The sequence below is a fragment of the Mauremys reevesii genome, linkage group 25 (assembly GCF_016161935.1).
Source record: "Mauremys reevesii isolate NIE-2019 linkage group 25, ASM1616193v1, whole genome shotgun sequence".
Lineage (NCBI taxonomy): Eukaryota > Metazoa > Chordata > Testudines > Geoemydidae > Mauremys > Mauremys reevesii.
The window spans coordinates 14,825,123-14,842,926 of record NC_052647.1 but is presented as its reverse complement, the minus strand read 5'-3'; positions in this window follow the sequence as shown (position 1 = coordinate 14,842,926).

Here is a 17,804-nt window from a genome sequence, read left to right as displayed (position 1 = left end):
ACGCCGTGAAGAAACCCCACTGCCACAGTCCATCCCAAGCAACCGGGCTCACCCAACCTGTCACACCCAACCTGTCACACCCAGCCCCACACACTCTGCTGTTCTGGGGCTTCAGCAAGCCAGAGAGCACCACTAACAGGCTCACAGATCATTGAACGGGGCACTAGCCTATTCCTAAACACTACAGAAGAGTGCAGGGCAGACTCCTACATTTGCATCCAAACCAGGCTGCTACAAAGCTGCCCTGAGGAGGAGGGAACCAAGTTTCGTTCGACCTGGGGCCTCACTCAAGCAAGAATCCTACTGAAACCAGCAGGAGCTTTGCCTGGGGTGAGGCCTTTGCTGAGCCCATTCTCTCTCCCGCTAGCACAGTGCAGGTCCGGAGTCGCTGTGCGTCTGAGCCGGGACAGCCCTGGTAGCGTGTCAAATATTCTCCCTGGTCCTCCTCAAACTGGGTGTCAACTCTCCCTGGCTCTGCTGGGCAGATAGCACCAGCAAGGGCTTATGCCGTCACTGTCTTGCCAGGCTATTTATACGTGGTGCCTGAATGGGCTATTCCTAGTGCTGAGCTCTGGGCTGCCCGTCGGTGAGGTCATTCCGCTGGGAACCCTCCCATCCCGCCGGGAAGCTCTGTCTTAGGGTGTGATCCAGGGAAGGGATGTCGGGGATGGGTGAGAGCCCCAGACGCGCCCTTCCTCCCATGCTGCTGTGTCATTACATCAGAGTTACTTATTTTTATTTTTTACACTGAGGAGGAAGGTTGATTCTGTGAATAAAGCACCCCACGGGAGTCAGGACTCCTGGGTTCTAGCCCCAGTTCTGGGAGTGGGGTCCACTGGTTAGCACAGGGAGAACTGGAGCCAGGAGACCCACATTCTCTTTTTGCCTCGACCAGGGACTTGTAGGACCTATGGCAAATTGTTTCACTGCTCCGTGTGCCTCAGTTTCCCCACGGGGCAGGGACTAACTGGGTGGTATTTCTCAAGCGCGTTAAGATCGTTCAGTGGAAGGAGCCAGTTTTAAAGGGCGGTTGCTTGCAGGGTTCGGTTCTTATAGTTGCAGGGAGGAAGAACTTGGCTGGAGTATGTATGAGCGAGCTTTGGACACAGCTCCCTAGGGGTCAGCGAGCAGCCTGGGGCCCCGTGGGATGGGGGCGCCTGTAGGATCGGAGACGGGGCCCCTGCAGGGGCAGTGTGGCCAGCTGTCCTTCCCAATGCGGCACAGTCCACGCCAGGCGTTCGGGGACCCTGAGTCTGCTGCCCTGCTGCGCCCCTGGATTATTTACACTAGTGCCGAGTGGGTGTGAGTTGCTGGCACTTTGCACAGGCCCAGCTAACGGCACAAGGCGCAGAGCAATGGCAAAGGGGCCTCAGTGAGCTGGGGACCTAGGGAGAGCCCCAGGGTCTGGCGGTGGCCAGCAGCAGCCTCAGCACAGGCCCCTCTTTCCGTTCACTACGGCTGCGCCCGGAGCAGGGACGCTGACAATGACCAGGCGTCCTGCTCCGCCAGCCCCTGGCAGGCGCAAGCGCTCAAAGCCAATGAGCTCAGCACCCGGCGGTTAGACACTGGCGGGGGTGCGCTCCCCTCAGACCATGCAGCCCTATGGCCTGGTTCCCCCCGCACCCCACCCAGCCATTTACAGAGGGCGCTGCCCAGGCCGGGGGCGGCGCAGAGGCAGGGCTGGGGGTTGGAAGCTGACAGGCTGTTGGCCCGCGCGCTGCTGAGCGCCCCTGGAAGAATGCTGGCCTGTATAAATAGCCCTGGGGTGAGGAGAGCCCGGGTTTGACAAGTGCCCGGGGATGGATTTCACTGGGGGGCTGCCAAGGCCGAAGGAATTCGGGGGCCGTCGCCGCAGGGCGCACTGCCCTGGCTGGGAAGGGGACAGGCCCTGCCCTGGGCTGGGCTGGAGGAGAGGCCGGGACAGGCCCCCCAGCAGGGAGCTGCCAGCGAGGGGGCCGAGGTGCTTTGCTGGTGGCTCACTGAAGGCAGAGATCTGGACTCGCTCGCCCCCATCACCACCACAGCAGCGTTAGTGCATTTACCCACCCGTCTCCCTTGGGCAATTTTCCAGCCTGCCCTATTTGCCATTGTTGCACGACCCTCCCTGTCACGATAAAACTAGTGAGCGGTTTTACGACCCCACCTCGCACGCCCCCGTCACAAGTGGGTAGCTGATTACTCCCTGTGAGGTGGATCCGTATTAGCCCCGTTTTAGAGATGGGGATACCGAGGCACATAGCGACTTTAAAAGAGTCGGCTAAGGTCACAGAATGAGAGAGGTTGTCAGCGCTGGGCCTAGAACGCAGATCCCCTGACGCCAGCTCCCTGGGCACAACCCAGCCCCTACATCCCAAGCGTCCTGCTTGTGTTACTGGTTGGCACAATGGGCCCTGATCCTTGACTATCACCATCCGGTGTTAGAGTTCCCACCCTCCCTGGGCGGCCGCCACTGGGGGGCGACAGTCACACACGCTGGAGAAGGTCTGGCAGCAAAAGCCCTGGAGGTGACGGTCTCAGTTCGATTCCCATCTCTACCACAGACTCCCTGTGTGCCGTGGGCTTGTAAAATGGGTCTGAGTCCTTTTCTCCAGCCCTTTGGGGCGCGAGTTCTGCGGGGCCTAGCGGCTCTCAGCATGGTCTGGGCAGCACCTTGCGCAGCAGGGCTCTGTCTGGGAACATCGTTACCCTGTGCCAGGTGCAGCCCTGCTCCCAGGAGACACAATCCAGATCCCAAGCAGCAGAGCACAGGCGCCGGCGTCGTTTCCCAACTCCCGGGGCTTTAAGGAGGCAGAAGGAAAACGTCTCTCTCATGCTGTATTGAGACATTTGGCAGGTTGCAGCCGGGCTGGATAAGAGCGGCTCATATTTGCTTCTGAAAGTATTTTCCAAAGGTACCAACCCAGGCTACAGCTGTCCTGGCCTCACGCATGCCTGCCATAGCCTGGAGCCCTGGTGCCCAGGGAAGCAGCACGGTGATTGATTATAGTGTCAGGAGCACGGACCAAAATACCAAACTGCTGATTGCATCATTTTAACATGACCTGCCTCTGTTAGGACGCTCGAAATGCAGCCAGTCCCTGGCTACCACCGACCCTGGGCTGCAAGCCAAGGCCCCAGCCCCGCCTCAGTGGCCATGAGCTGCAGGTGCAGGATCAGGCCCTCGGGGGCACAGGGTGAGTCACAAGCCACGACTGACTGGGGACAGCCCGTGGTGACTAGCCGGTTGCAACGCAGAGAGTGGAAGGAGAAAGAACAATGCTAGTGAGTGCAGCTGTGCAGATGCAGACACGGAGAGCTGATATTTCACACCGCGGGCAGATCACGTGGGGGGAACAAGGGCCAATTTCCCACACTCCCTCCCCTACAAATCGAATCCTGGAGAAACAGAGGGGCGAGGGAGTGCTGAGCCCCCACCCCACAGCCTGTACTGGGCCCCAGGGCTGCGATCCACTCAGTCCCCCCAGCCCAATTGGTGCTTAAACACCTGGGCATCAGTGGGGGCTGAATCTCTTTGCTACCTTGGGGCCAGCGAGCGGGGGCTGCTCAGCCACTGGCCAGATGCTGCAGGGCTTGGACGTGAGGCCTTGCAAACGCTGCATGGTGCTAGATCCTGCCCTGCCCACCTTGCCGCCAGCAGCCCGGGGCCTGCCCGGCTCCTGCTGGAGCCAGGCCCCGGTCACGGATACTAAAGGGCCCAGCCAGAGGCGGGCAGCAAGCTGGTGCGAGTGAAACGCCAGCAAGGGCTGATCCGGCACACAAACCCCGCTGATTTCAGGGGAGCTGCAGCAGCACTCTGCTCCCCCAGCCTGGCCGGGGAAAAGCAGCGCTCGGATTCAGGTGTACAGGGCAGAGCATGCCAAGGCCTGAGCTGGGCGGTGAGGGGAGAGAGGGCTCATGAACCCATCCCCAGAGGCAGACAGTAGAGCTGAGGGTAAACAGCAGCTGCCCATGCGGGGCCCATAGCAGGGGTGGCTGAGCAATGGGTTTTGCCAGAGCAGGGCGGGCACAGCCTGCTCCCAGATGCACTGGATTCAATGCAGTTATTCTGGATTGCACTGGGTCTAGCTGAGATCAGAATCTGGCCCTGACCCCGGCGCGATCGGGGGTGACTCTGGATTCAGCCCAGCAAGTAGGAGTTCCTCTCCTTTCACACTAGTGACTTAGCTGCCCCTGCTGGTTCCGACACGCCGGCGCCCTCCAGGGGCAGAGCTGGTTACAATAGGCCAGGTGGGGATTGCCTCTGCTCCTGGGTCCCACCTACAAACGAGTGAGAGCACAGCATAGCCTCCCCGGGCAGGAGAGCACCCCTGGGTGCAGGCCATGCAGGCAGGCTTTGCCCTGCATGGGCCCCCCCCAGCGGGCACAGGGAGACTCCCCAAGCCAAAGCACAGTGACACCCGATTCACCCCTGCCTGACACAGCCGTTGGCATGCGTCCCACGCTCCCTTGGCATGGGTGGCAGTGACGACACAAGGCCCAGGGCAGGACAGACTCAGCCCCGAGTATTTCTACAAATCCCAGTTCCCCAGCACTTGGCTGGTGCCACCTGAGCTCATTAAACCCAAACAAACGATTTCAAACCAAGTCTGCTTCCCACCCATCAGTCACTTGCTTTGGGGCTTTTCGCTGCCCCGGGACAAGGAGAGACTCTCCTCACGCTTGGTGGAGGACAGGACAGCCCTGCTGCCTGGCCACCCCCAGCTCCGGGTGGGAACCTGCGAGTCCAAACAGAAGCTCTGTGCTTTGGTGCTCGGTGTATGTGCTTAGCTAGCGAGGTGCTCATGGGGACGGAGAGACAGACGGACACGGGGCACGTGTGGGGACAGACACAGGGTATGTGTGGGGACCGACAGACAGACACAGAGGCACACATGGGCTAGACAGATACTGGAACAGACAGACAGACACAGGGTCTGTGTGGGGAGTCAGGGACAGACAGACAGACAGACACAGGGTCTGTGTGGGGAGTCGGGGACAGACAGACAGACAGACACAGGGTCTGTGTGGGGAGTCGGGGACAGACAGACAGACACAGGGTCTGTGTGGGGAGCTGGGGACAGACAGACAGACAGACACAGGGTCTGTGTGGGGAGCCGGGGACAGACAGAGGGTCTGTGTGGGGAGCTGGGGACAGACAGACAGACACAGGGTCTGTGTGGGGAGCCGGGGACAGACAGACAGACACAGGGTCTGTGTGGGGAGTCGGGGACAGACAGACAGACAGACACAGGGTCTGTGTGGGGAGCTGGGGACAGACAGACACAGGGTCTGTGTGGGGAGCCGGGGACAGACAGACAGACACAGGGTCTGTGTGGGGAGTCGGGGACAGACAGCCAGCCAGACACAGGGTCTGTGTGGGGAGTTGGGGACAGACAGACAGACACAGGGTCTGTGTGGGGACAGACATGATTTTAGTTCAATGCAGAAAACACCCCCCTGGACCTCCTATTTTGCACTCGCCTAAGAAAGCAGGTTTTGGCTCGCACGACCCTGCAGCCGCCCTTCTCACCAGGCCGGTCGGGTCTATTTCAGATCTGGACCTGGCTCTCCTGGAGCATGGCCCAGCTGGGCCTGGGCTCTGCAGCATCCCGCCAGCATGGGGCTATTTTTACTGCAGGGTGAGGTCAGCAAGATTCAGGTCATTCCCCAGGGGCCACCCGAGACCCAGCCCCAGCGAGTTCCCGCAGGGCTGCCCAGGTACCCCTCAGCGACCCGAGCAGCACGACAAGGTCAGGGCTGAGCCCCAGAACCCCTTCCAGTACAAATCGAGCCCTGGATAAGGCGGCCTGTCTCCCTGCCCTAGCTCACTGCAAGGGCTGCTCATGGCTTCTAGGCAAGTGAGCAATTCACGACTATAGGACCTACAGAAAGGTGAAGGGAGGGGGGGTTGATTGGGTCACAGGCAGAAAGTGTCAGTTCCACATGTAGAGCCCATTTCAGAGGTAACAGTGCAATGAACTGGCAACCATTGTCTGGATGGAGTCAGGCTACCCTGATGTATGTCATAAGGCCTGTACTGCTACCAGCACATAGGGATTCTCCTTCAGCTTGAGGCCTGTGCATTTTTGGTGCAAGAGGATCCAAGCAGCTCCTGATTTATGTGAGATTGAGCAAATCTCCATGCATAGCCCTGTAATGCCAGTCTTTCTGGCTCAGGGTGGGAGCAGGTCTTTTTTCCAGAACAGCATGTACGGAAAAAGGACACTCGTCCACCTCTTATGCCCAGGAGCAGCGGGCTCCCTGACTCCTCTCCCTCGCTCTGCCCTGCAGCTGCTTTATTTGTTAAAGTCGCGGTTTACAATTTAATTTATAGCCAGGTCAAGGCTAAATATATCGTCAGCAGCAATCATGGCATTGCTGAGTAGCCCTGCGTGGAACGCGCTGGCTCAGGGGCAGTGCCAGGCCCGGCCTGGTGCATGGCTGTTGGAGGGTAATTGAATTAACGGTGCTCTGGCCTGTGGCTATTTAGCACTTGTCCCTGGAGCAGGCAAAGGAGGCCGGGCGGGTGTGAGCTCGCTGGAACGTCACCGCTTCCCACGAGCTTTCTCCTGAGCGTCCCCTACGGTTCACTGGTGGCTCTGGCATCCCCTTACCTGCTGTCCTGTCTCGGGGCGTGAGACATGCGTCTGCCCAGCACACCCCAGACTCCAAAGGGGTCCCACTGCCTGATAGACAGTATCACAGCTGCAGCGAGAGCCTCCACCAGGAGCAGAGGCGCATTGTCCCCATGAATTATTGTAGGGCCCGGTGGGAGGGAGCCCGGGGCCCGAGGTGCTGGACAGACCCAGAATGCAGCCGCTCCTGGCTCCACGGCACTGCCAGGCTCGCAAGGCAGGAAGGGCTGAAATCCCTAGTTTAAAGGGGGGATGGAAACACTGATTTCAGTGGGGGGGTCAGTGCCTAAATACCTTTAAAAGTCTGACCCTACGTGACCTGTCTGAGGCCAGCCAGCAGCGCAGCGTCAGGAACAGAACCCGGGTCTCCTGCCCCAGCACCCCCCTGGCCTTTGGCTGCTTGTGCCCCATGAGGGCAGAGCACCTTGCGTCACCGCCTGGCTGTCCCTCGCACAGCTCACAGCCCGGTACCTGGAGCGCTCCCCTCCGGCTTTGGCAGCATGTCACACCCTTTGCCCCAGTGCGAGTGGCTGCACAAGGTGCAGGGCCATGGCAGAGCCGCCCCCAGCAAGCCTCAGGCAGCCCTAATTAGTGAGTGACAAGCAGCTCACCAAGGAAAGTGAGCAAGTGCAAACCAGGTTGGAAGAGTCAGGGCTGTGCAGCTCAGAGCATTTCAAGATGGCTGCAGAAATCCGAGCCCTGCAGCTGTTGCAGACCTTGTGATGTAGGGAGGCTGGGACGGGATTTAGTGCCAGTGGATTTAGCTTCACACATACCCCTAGGGAGGATGCAATTGTTAGTTACCAGGGAGCCCCTGGGAGTTGGGTGCCGGGCGAAGGATCCTGAGGAAACAGCATCCCTGGCGATCCAGAGTGGGGCCTTTAACCTTCCTGCACGAGGCAAAGCCCTCATCAGCAGACAGCAGTAGGCCGCAGGGGCCGGTGCACCGTAGAAAGGAGCGTGTGTGAAATACGAATTTATTTAGTCACCTAATCAGGACGCCTGGGTTCCTGCCTCAGTTGGCAGCCGTGCGCAGGCCCTTCACTTCCATGCCTCACCTCCTCTCTCGGTAGGAAAGGGTTAATCACACACACACACACACACACACCCCCTCGAAGGGTTAGTTACAGTGCTTGTGAACTGCTTTGAGATCCCTTGATGAAATGGCCTAGAGACGGCTCCTTTGGGGGCAGCGGCTATTGGGCAGGAGGCTTCCCACGGCTCTCAGAAAGGAAAGAGCAGAGAAGCTCCTGCCCTGTCGTAGGCCAAGCAGTGGCACGTTCCGGTCATGCCCAGCCAGGCCTGCGTGTTGAGAAGGGCTCAAGGCTAAGCACGCAGGGCCCGGGAACACGAGCTGCTGGTTGCTGGGGCAGGCAGAACAGCCATGTCCTTCTTCGCCTTGAGAGCATCGCCAGCCCGCCGCGCTTGGCTTCCTACCCACGGCAACAGAGCAGCAGCTCCGGGAGCTTCAGGAAGTGGCAGCCCCAGTTCTTTGTTAGGAGAAGGGTAGCGATGGGGGCGCTGCCCGGAGAACCCCCCTCTGCAGAGGCGTGACAGACGAAGGGTGTTTCCTTACCCCAGGCTGCCAACTGGGCACGGAGGGGAAATCTTAACTCCACTGAAGTCACTAGTGAGATTCCCTTGACAGCCGGAGGGCCAGCCCCCGGTTTTCTAACACTCGGCATCTGCAAGAGGGTTGGTCTGTGGAAGAGCCTGGCCTCCATTGTGGGGGTGGGCAGGGCAGGCTCAGGCCCAGGTAACCTGCCCAAGGAGCTGGTGAGAGAACCGGGAGTTGAACCCGCCGCCCACCCCTCGTTCCTCTGGCGGGTACGTGTCTTTCTCTGCGGGGGAGTGGTGGATCTACCCGCCCGCTTGGCACGTGAGGGGAGTATAAGTCACCACAGTGGCTGGGAGTGACAGGAGGATTCCAGTTTGGTGGCATTTTTACACCCACTCCGTTCGGGTGCAATGCCAGCTCCAAGCGCCAGGCAGCAGAGAACCCAGCCTGTAACAGGGTCACTCACCCAGCCTGGCATCACGGTATCTGTGCCTCAGTTCCCCCTCCCTTGCTGGGATCCATCATGCCTGGCTTTCTCTCTCTCCCAGGTAACTGGCCTCTCAGGCCCAGGTTAACCCCTTCTGGCCTGTGTGGGGGACACCCCCCGTCACAGGTCCCTGGCCCTCCCCCGGCTACACATTTCCTTCCCTCACCAGTGCTTGGTCTTGCCACACAGGCCCGCCCTCGACTCCCCATCTCCAGCCCTCGGCCACTGACCCATGGGCACCCCCAGCCTCTCTCTTTCACAGTCCCCAGGGCTGTTCCCTGCTATTGCCTGCTTCCCTGCCCGCATCTTCACCCTGCATCCAGCTGTTTGGGGCAGCCAGGGGCAGCTCCAGACCCCAGCAGGCCAAGTGCGTGCTTGGGGCAGCATGCCACGGGGGGGGCGCTCTGCCTGTCGCCGGGAGGGCGGCAGGCGGCTCCGGTGGACCTCCCGCAGGTGTGCCTGCGGGAGGTCCGCTGGTCCCGCGGCTCCGGTAGAGCATCCGCAGGCACGCCTGCGGGAGGTCCACCGGAGCCGCGGGACCGGTGACCGGCAGAGCACCCCCCGCAGCATGCCGCCCTGCTTGGGGCAGCGAAATGGCTAGAGCCGCCCCTGGGGGCAGCGCTTGTAGCACCCAGACCACGTAGAGAGCGATTAATGAGTCTGCTACAGCCCTAGCTAATGGCCATGAGGCTTTTTGCTCATAGAATCATAGAAGATTAGGGCTGGAAGGGACCTCAGGAGGTGTCTAGTCCAACCCCCTGCTCAAAGCAGGACCAAACCACAGACAGATTTTTACCCCAGTTCCCTAACTGGCCCCCTCAAGGATTGAACTCACAACCCTGGGTTTAGCAGGCCAATGCTCAAACCACTGAGCTATCCCTCCCCCCTCATGCTGTAGAGGCTCATGCATTTAGCTTCAGAGATGGCAGGTTCGATGCTGCCCACCGCCAACACGTGCATATAGAGCTGCATGGCGCAGGGTGTACAGAAGGGCCTGGATATTGAGTTACACCAGGCGTTCTGCATGTTTCACTGCAGGTGTAAGTCTCTCAACAGACACGGATGCACTGAATGTGCGCATGCTATGGTGAAAGCAATACGCGTAGAGGAGTGCAGGGCTCCTCTGTTTGCATATGTGCATTTCCATGCAGCTGCATATCCTGTAAGGCCTGCGGGCAGGGCTGCATGTGCCAGCTAGCTGTGCGGGTAGAAAATAGAAGGCACAGGCTGTTCCTCACTGTTATTCTATCCCTGCCCTTCCAACCCCTTCTGTTCATTTTTGTTCCAGCCTGTCTCTGGTTATTAGGAGCCCAGATTCTCCCTCCCCACTGCACTGCACAAAACTGAAGTGCTCAGCAGCCGGAAAGTTGCATTCATGTCAAAATAGCTTCTCCGCGTCGCGAGCCCAAAGGCCGAGCAAGCTGTGCCTGCCTTTGGGGCAAGGAGATGGGCGATGCCCTGGCCCCTCCTGGGCGTGCCGGGCTGGAGGCGACAGACTAGAAAATAACCACGTTTGCTGCAGAAGACAGCCCACTCCGCGCTGACCTGGGCCGGGTCGCGTGCAGCCGCCAGCGAGAACTAGCTCAGTGGAGGTTTCTGCGCTGGGCCCCAATGACTCATGCTCCCAGGATGGCCCCAGAGGCTGGTGATTTGTCGCTCCCCCAGCCTTTCAGCACACGCGGCCCAGTACGAGCCCCACGCCCTAGCCCCAGCTCGCTGATGCTGGGGAGTGCAGCAGCACCGCACGTCTGGCCAGGGTAAGCAAGAGCAGATTCAGGCCCACAGGCCAGGCCAGGGCCCTGCACCACGAGGAAGGCACCATCTCTCCAGGGCAGAGAACATACCCAACAGGCCAGGCAGAAGCGGAGCACGGCCAAGGGGAGGCTGGGCAGAACCCAGGGGACCACGTGCAAGGAGGCACAAGGCAGGATGGGGAACAGGGCTGTTGAGGACAAAGGATGGATGCAGGGCAGGATGTGGGGAACGCCGGAGTGCAGGGAGGCAGCTGGGGTGCGATTGCCAGAGACTCACATCCAGCAGCGACTGAGACGCAGCCACCCAGATCGAATCTTGCCAAGGAGCCGATGCTGCTGAGTTAAAATGGGGCCAGACCCCAGCTGGCGTCAATCAGCCGGAGCTCCACTGGAGTCAATGGGGCCGGACCCCAGCTGGCGTCAATCAGCCGGAGCTCCACTGGAGTCAATGGGGCCGGACCCCCAGCTGGCGTCAATCAGCCGGAGCTCCACTGGAGTCAATGGGGCCGGACCCCCAGCGGGTGCAAATCAGCCGCAGCTCCACTGGAGTCAATGGGGACGGACCCCCAGCTGGCGTCAATCAGCCAGAGCTCCATTGGAGTCAATGGGGCCGGACCCCCAGCTGGCGTCAATCAGCCGGAGCTCCACTGGAGTCAATGGGGCCAGACCCCCAGCGGGTGCAAATCAGCCGTAGCTCCATTGGAGTCAATGGGGCCAGACCCCCAGCGGGTGCAAATCAGCCAGAGCTCCACTGGAGTCAATGGGGCCGGACCCCCAGCTGGCGTCAATCAGCCGGAGCTCCACTGGAGTCAATGGGGCTGGACCCCCAGCGGTTGCAAACCAGCCCTGCTGCACTGGCTACACCATTTACAGTAGCTGAGCTTGTGGCCCATTGAGTGCCCGAGGGGTACGGTGCCAGATGCCCTGCAGGCTGCATCCGTCAGTCAGAGCTGTCGCTGTGTCAGGGGCTCCCTTCCCGCAGGAGTCTAGCCCAGGGCTCTGCTCCTGCTTTCCCTGGGCTCTACCCCGGCTCGGACACCGAGCGAGGTGGCTAGTCCACAGGGACTAACAGTGGGATGCTCTGCAGCCGTACAAAGCAGGGCAAAAGGCACGTCCTTGGGCATGGCAGGTCTCCTCCCTTCTCTCTGTGCTGCAGCCAGAGACGTCCCGCCAGCCGGCTGACAAGGAAGGGTGTAGAAATGAGCAGGGCCTTGCTGCTGTGAAGGCGCCTGCAGTGTTTATTTGTCACAGCAGCGCTGTTCGGCCAAGCAGTCCGGCCCCGCCCCGCGGAGCTCACAGTCCAGGCGTTAGACACGTTGCCGGAGGAGCAGGAGATGCTGCCACAGGATTGCCTCAGGACCTGGTGCTCTGTGCCTCAGTTTCCCTCTTTGGGTGTCTTTGACCTCCACTCTCGCCAGGCTCTCTGCCAGCATCAGAGAGACCCACCCTCCCATTGGCAAACCCAGCTCCTGTCCAGCAACCTCCCGCTGGGGCCCCAGGCTCAGGAGGCCAGGGGATTGTGTGGCTGGGCCAGCGGAAGGTGGGAGAGCTCACCTCACCTGCCAGCCACCTCAGCCCCTGGGCCAGGGACAGTCAGAGCAGGAGGGAGCCCAGCAGGCCATGGAGCTAAGGCCGCGACCCCGTTTGCCATCAGGCAGAGGAGGGGGTCATGGTCCTCCTGCCCCGGGCAGGGGCACAGAGAGGCGCTGGGGCGCACGGCATGGAGCAGAACACCCAGCTGGCGGGAGCGGGTGGTGGAACAAGGCGCCGGCCTAGGAGGGGCCGCAGCCCAGATGCAATGGGAGCTTTGACAGGCCGCAAAGCGCCAGCAAGGGGGCTCTTGTGTTCCCGGTGAACAAGGTTTTCCGAAACCCACGCAGTCAAGAACGCCCGGCATTCAGTCCTGGAAAACACACACTGGGATTCCACCGCGGCGGCTACGTCACATCCCCTTTGACTATTGTCGTTTGGGAAATTAACGATCAATACGAAACAGACCCGCCATTGTCTCCAGGCTGGTGAGAGGCCGGCTGTTTATTCCAGGCCATCTCAATGCTCCTGTTGTTTGGTGCGGGCCTTTGGTAGATTCATTAACATTTGTTCTATGGGCCAGTTATTCCCCTTGCAACATAAAGGGGTGGATGGGGGGTGAGGAGATGGCTTTTGTGCATCGCTGGGTGTTCTTACAGCTCATGCGAGGGCAGCAAGATGGAGGCCAGTGGCAAATGGGGCCGGGGAGCATCCATCCAACATGCACTGCCACTGCTAGGCGCACGCTGGAGGCTGGGCCTGAGCGCACTGCAGTCAGACACAGCCCGTTCCGGGGGCCTGGGTGGAACTCCCCTCTATGCTCCCCATAAACAGCTGCACAACTCACTCCTCCTCCGTTAGCCTCTCCTCACAACTGTCCTCGGCCCGGACTTGCCAGTGGTTAGGGGCCACCAGCCAACTGGGGATCCTGCAGGCTAGTGGGCCGGCCAGTTTGTCTCCTCCTGTCCATGGACATCCCCATCTGTCCCGTGGCCTGAGCGGAGATTGGAAGTGGGGGGCTTTTTGTTCTGGATTTGTACAGCCCCTTGCGCAATGGGGCCCTGGCCCAGGCCTGAGGCTCCCAGGTGCTACCATAACACACGTAAAGAGCAATAATTGACACCACTTCAGTGCTACGCCAGCCAACATCTTGGTCCTTTGCACGGGGTGATGGGACGCTCTCTTAGCTCACGGCCACTGCTCCCCTCCCCGAGTGCACTATCCAGGCCTAGAGAGAGAGCCCCACACGCCCCCCGCCCCCCCGCCTGTTGTAGACACCTCCTGTGCACGGCCCAGGGGACCTGCTGCTAGGCAGTGTGGCTGGCAGAGGGCCCTCCGGCCCATCCAGGAAGCGAGCAATCAGGGTCATTCCCTCCTCCAGTAGGAGATGGTCCTGGTCTGGAGCAGAGAGCAGGCCCCAGAGCCCCAGCCCTGATGAATACCAGTCCCAGTGGCTCCCCAGGATGCTCCATTTTAGCCAGTCGGGATGCCAAGGCTGTCCCCAAGGGACCGATCTCAGCCGCCAGTGACAAAGAAACACAGCGGGGAGGAGGGGGACATTAAGGATAAAAATCCCAGATGGAGAAAGATTCCACAGCCTTGGAAAGGAGCTGTGCACCCTATGGCAGATCCGACGCAGCTGTCTCCCAGGAGACGCTAAAGATCACACTAATCCATTCCCTGGCATCTCTCAGTGCCCACCATGCTCCAGGTTAGAGGCCAGCATTGCCAACTCTGGCCTTTCTTTGTGCACCTAGCAATATTGCCTCTTTTCCTTCAGGCCCCACCTCCCGGAGTCAGGTGATTATGTGAGCGTCTCAGCTCCCATTCCTAAAGAGAGAACGTTTCTAGCTCACGTGGTTGCAAAGAAAATCTTGAAAATGTGATTCCTGGGGCTCAAAACCCAGCAGGGAAATGACCAGACCCCAAATAAATTCATTCGTTAGTTTTTAAGGGTTATGATTTTGAACATGGGTTCGTGCTGCTGAGAGGCGTTTCCCTCATTGGTTTTGCCAGCGAGGCAGTGCTGCTGCTGCTGAGTGGTTCGAGCAGTGCTCTGGCAGCCAGGACTCCTGGGTTCAACTCCTGGTTTTGCTGCATAACCTTAGGGAAGTCACATCATCTCTGTGTCCCTGACTGACTGCTGTAAAAGTCAGAGTAACCGCATTGAGTCTGAAAGAGTCACTCCGGATTGACACTGGCAGGAGAGAGGTCACTTGATCATTACCTGTTAGGTTCACTCCCTCTAGGGCACCTGGCATTGGCCACTGTCAGCAGACAGGATACTGGGTTAGATGGACCTTTGGTCTGACCCAGTACGGCCGTTCTTACATTCTTATTCTTCTGCCCAGTCCAGCAAATGGGCACAGGCCTGGAAAGCCGGACTCCTGGGTTCCATCCCCAGCTCTGCCACGGACTTGCTGTGTGACCATAGTGCCTTCCCCTCTTTATGCTTCCATCTCCCCAGTGTAGAATGGTGATAATTGGCTGCACCCAGCCCCGCGCTAGGCACTGTACATGACTGACTTGGTGGACCATGGCAGTGCCGCCTAGGAGGACACACTGGTGCTGGGCACTGCACAAACCCAGAACACAACAGCCCTGGCCCAAAGGGCTTCCACCGGGCCCCTTTGCAGAATGCTCCCAGAACAGTGCGTAAAAACATGTTACTAACAATCCCCCGGGCGGAGAAGTGCTGGGACAATTCGCTGTCAAGGGCCAGCTGCTGCTCCAGGAACTCCCTTGCAGCCCGTGGAGTCACTCTGGCTTTACCCTGCTGTAGTCGAGAGCAGGATTCGGCTCGTGCTTGGAGATCTCCACGGGAAAGGTGCAAAACGCCCTTGCTTCATTGTGGAATTCTTTGTACTGGCCTGGCAGCAGGGGCACCACCCCAAGCCCCGCCTATGGGGGGACCCTGCCCCCAGGAAGGGGGGAGCAGACGTCTGAGCACGGGTGTAAATATTCCATGGCCATCTGGGCAGGCTGGCCCCCGGGCATTCTCCTAAGAGTCCAGCTTCCACCCCAGTGCAGTATGGAGGGATCATGCCAGGGGCCGGGCGGGAACGTCACACCTCTACTTTCATCTTCGCCCTGCTGGGCTCCCAGGGGCCACGCAGCAGCCGCTTCAGCCCCAGGCTCAGGGACGGGAGGGAGTCTGTCAGCACCTGGTCTCTATTCACAGCTGCCCGGCTTTCACCCAGCAACCTCCCTGAGTAGCTGCGATTTCAGCCTGGGAGGCAGAGCGGGTACAACCAACCACCGCTCAGTGGGGAAATGGAGGCAGAGACTTGACCAAGGTCACAATGAAAATCTGTTGTAAAGCTAGAGAGAGAACCCAGGAGTCCTGGCTGGCTTCCGGCCGCCTGCTCTAACCCATTAGACTCCACCCCCCTCCCTGAGCTGGGATAGAACCCAGGAGTCCTGGTTCCCAGGCCCCTGCTCAGACCCACTAGACCCCCGTGTGCTGACTCCTAGTCCCCTTACTGTCACCAGCAATGTGCCTTTCCCAACTCACGGGTGAGAACCCAGGTGTCCTGATTGCTTAGGCACCTGCTCTTCCTGCTAAACCACTTCTAAAGCCAGCACCTTGCTCACTTTCTCCTCTGCCTGCTTCCCGTTAACGGCTCCCTGGGCCCAGGATCAGCCGTGCCCCCCACCATGCCCCTTGCCCAGGGAAGGTGACGAAGGGCTCCAGTATGGCTCGGACGTGTGGCGGGGGAGGGAGGGCTGGTTTATTCCTCCTGCTGTCACCCCCCCCACACACACACTGTTCTGCGGGAGCCTCAATGGAGTTACTGTCCATGTGCCGCTTGGCCCAGTCCGAGTCAGCAGCCCAGGATTCAGATGGAAAATTCCGTGCCCACGAAGCTCCCCGGCCGGCCCCAAGCAGCAGGATGCCTCAGGCCGTGATCGCAGGCCTCACTGCATCAAAGGAGGCCATTATTCCCAGGCTCGCTGCCGTGCCACGAGTGATGCAGTCCAGCACACTTCAGCCCGCAGGCTCCCAGTTTTGTAAGGGGGGGGGGCACTTCACATGGCATTGGTGAGACGCCACCTCTGGGGTGGGACACGGCCAGTTTAACCATCCCACAGCAACACCCCAAGGGAACTGCTCGCCCAGCGCTGAAATGCAGCCCCGTCTGGGGTGGAACATTCCAGCTGCTCCACAGCCACACAACACATTGAGGGCAGAGAGCGGGTGGGTGGCCGCACCCACAGTGTCAGACATGCAGCGGGAAGGTAACGCAGCCCCATGCACTAAGCCCCAGCCAAGCGTGCCAGAGGAGCCAGGGCCGAGCCACGCACCCAGCCTCTGGGCAGGGCTGTACCCCAGGGGCTCCCGAGGGATGGTCCATTACACCCAGATTACAGCTCAAACACGCTGGGCCTGGCTGCTTCGCGGGGGGTGGACCCAAAGCGAGACAGAGATGCCGTGAGGTCCCTCCCTGTCAATTCATCGCCACCAGTGCGGGTGGAGGAGGGGCTGGGCTGACCGTCCCAGGGGCCGCTCACTCCGGGCCTGCAGCTTGAGCCCCTTTCTAGACCAGTGCTGCGGAGGGCTCTGCACTTCTGCAGCCCCGGCCCAGGCGTCTCTGTTGAGCACCCACAACAACTCATTTGTAGGGGACCTCAGTGCCTCCTGCTCTGGGTGGGGGAGGCCAAGGCAGCCGGACCGGTCCATGCCCAACGGGCGCTCGCTCGGCTGTGCCAGGTTCCCCAGCTCCTCAGGCCGCTCTGGGGACAGAGCAGGAAGTTAGACCTGCGCACGACCCCCCGCTGCAGCCAGGCTCTGGTCTCTGCCTCCTGGCACTTAAACACCCGCCTGGGCAACCCAGCAAAGCCGGGCCCAGCTCGGCGGCCAGCGGGAGCCTTTGAGTCCCTGCCAGCGAGGGAATCATTGCAGCTGGAGCAAGGGGATCTCGATTCCCAGTCTATTTCAGGGAGAACAAATCAACAGTGAGACAGGTGCCGAGCCCGGCGCAGCCGCCCGGGGATATTAGTTACCGTCCAAGGGCATCAGAGTTTCCACATGGGCTCAACGTGCAAATCCCACTGTAAGCTGTTCCTACGGCCTGGCTTGAGCTGAAATCAGAGCCCCTCGGCGGGGCGGGCAGTTGTTACAGACAGTGCAGGATTGCAGGGGAGCCTCGGCCCAAAAGCAGCGCTGAGCCGGGGCCGTGCCGAGAGGCCTTGCACAGCTCCCCGTGCTGGTACATGCGGCTCCGTGTTGCTTTTATTTTTGTGTCAGTGATTCATCTCCTGCTCTGGTGCCAGGCTGCCGCCATTCAGCGCTGCGAATGCTGGTGCTGCTCACCAGAGGCTGCAGGCCATGGGTGCACGTTCACTCGTGCATCACAAGCCCAGGCAGGCGGACGGGACAGGACGGGACGGGCGTAGGAGCCAGCTGATCCACAGGCCAGGCTTGCCCTGGGTTCGGCCGCTCAGTAACACGCTGGGGGAGGCCGGGAAGCCAGCTCACTAGTCATTGCTGTTGGGTGGAATGAGTCACGAGGGTTCTCGGCCCAGCTAGCCCCACTGCTGGCCAGTCTGGGACCCAAAGGGCCGTGGGGACTAAACATCAAGCTGGCCCCAGCAGGGGAGGTTTGAGGCACATGGGCAGGGCTCTCCTGGGGCAGGACAGGCCCAAGCTGGAGCTGCACAGGGGGTCGGTCCCCAGGGCTCGATCGCCTTAGAGGGCAGCCCAGGGCCCCCCCGGAATTTACAGCGGGGGGATGTGAAAGGAGCGACTGCGCCAGGCTGCCAGCCAGGGCAGCCTGTGTCGCCACTTCGTCAGCCCCACCCACCAGCCGGAGACGGTGCTGCCCGCCAATCGCCAGCAGCAGCCAGGAGCTCGGCACTGA